This window comes from Myotis brandtii, unplaced genomic scaffold (assembly GCF_000412655.1).
Source record: "Myotis brandtii unplaced genomic scaffold, ASM41265v1 scaffold782, whole genome shotgun sequence".
Lineage (NCBI taxonomy): Eukaryota > Metazoa > Chordata > Mammalia > Chiroptera > Vespertilionidae > Myotis > Myotis brandtii.
The window spans coordinates 1622798-1624267 of record NW_005371138.1 but is presented as its reverse complement, the minus strand read 5'-3'; the positions used below and the strand labels follow the sequence as shown (position 1 = coordinate 1624267).

At 61.8% G+C, this 1470-nt stretch overlaps 1 long non-coding RNA gene across 1 annotated transcript in view; it reads right to left on the bottom strand.

The window, feature by feature from the left end:
• Positions 1–655, bottom strand: part of LOC106724276 — a 2779-nt gene extending 2124 nt beyond the window's left edge. The window contains exon 1 of the long non-coding RNA XR_001360028.1: positions 218–655. This is a non-coding gene — a long non-coding RNA (uncharacterized LOC106724276). The remainder of the gene's footprint in view (positions 1–217) is intronic.
• Between the last annotated feature and the right edge of the window lie 815 nt (positions 656–1470).

Sequence of the window (1470 nt, the reverse complement as noted above, 5' to 3'; positions counted from 1 at the left end):
GGTATGTTCGCGTGCGGTAACTTTCGGGTGGCTGTGGGCTGTTGGATCGGCGGGGCGCAGGGTGCACGGGCTGCATTTGGGGGTGCCTTTGTGCCTGTGCGCTGGTGTGTCGGGAGCCGGTTTGTCCCCGGCGGGCAGTCGGCTTGGGAGCCGCAACGCGCCACTGGAGTTTCAGCGAGTGTGTTCATTGAGCCGGCGCCCGGCTTTGGTTACTCACCGGGAAGGGCGCCGAGGGAGCTGCCTTGTTGCTTGGAGAATTGGCTCTCCAAGTACAGCCGGCGTTCATGGTAACAGGATTATCGCCCTGCAGACTGCGCGGCTTCCCGAAAGCGGCTGTGGTTGGGGGCGCCGCTCGGTCAGGGGTGGGGGTGTGAGCAGAGGCGACCTAGCCATCGGGTCCACCCCGCGCGCCCGGGCGACGGCCCCTCCTCTTCCCCTCCTCGCAGCCGGGGAGCCGGCTATGGGGGAGGTAAGGGGCCAGCTTCTCGCCGGTGACAGGTTTGGTTTCAGGCACACCTTCCCGGAGGAATGCGGAGGCTTTGTTCCCGGCGCCGGTCCTAGCCCCAGCCCCAGCCCCGAGCCCAGAAGCCCAGAAGCCGGCGGGCGTGGGGCCGGGGCTTCCGTGCCATTACTCATCTTTTATGGCCACTCCGGCGAGCTCTCGGGTAGGCAAGTTAATTATTCATGTCTCTAGGCTGGAGAGAGGGAATCTGGAAATGAGATTGGTGGGTTGCAGGTTTCTCTCTCTCTCTCTCTGTTGACAATCAATATTTAAGCCCATGGTATTGCAGCCTGTTTCCTGAGAAGGATGTTGGCACCCCCTCCTCCCCATGACCCGCACTCTGGTCAAGGAAGGGGTCCCCTTCCCCCATCTGTGGGACTGCCCTGTCTCCCTGAGAGGGCAGAAAGGGAGCGGGCCTTTCGGTTTTCATCTACTTTTAACCAGTTTCTACCTTTCCTCCTTTGCTTTTCGAAACCACCCTTCACTCCTCCCCTGCCTCGGGGCAGTTTTTTGATGAAGTTTCCAGGTTGGGTGTGTGAGGCCTGGGTCCTCAGCCTGCTCCAGGCGGTATGAGAAGTGCTGCCTTCTCCGAGCCCCGGTGCCTGGAAACCTCCGCACCTGCGCAACAAGTGGCCTCGCGTGTGTTTTCAAGGCACCGGTTTGTGAGACTGTGGGCAGAGGCAGAAGCATCTGCCCGGTGGTTCCCTGGCCTGTCTCTCCCAGGGCCCGCCGTCTGAGCAGAGAGGAAGGAGGAGGTCAAGGTGGAGCGCAGCTCCTGCTCAGATGGTTTCAGTTTCCCTCCCCCCTGGCTGGGAGGAGGTGGATTCTAAGACTCCAAGTGTCACAGGTGCGCTCTTTGTGTGCTGGCCTATTTCCGGGCAGACTCCTGTTGAAAGGGAATGGAAGGGCCCCGCTTAAATGGAGGGCTGTGGGTGGGGCTTGGATTTGGGGGGGGGGGGGGGTGGGGG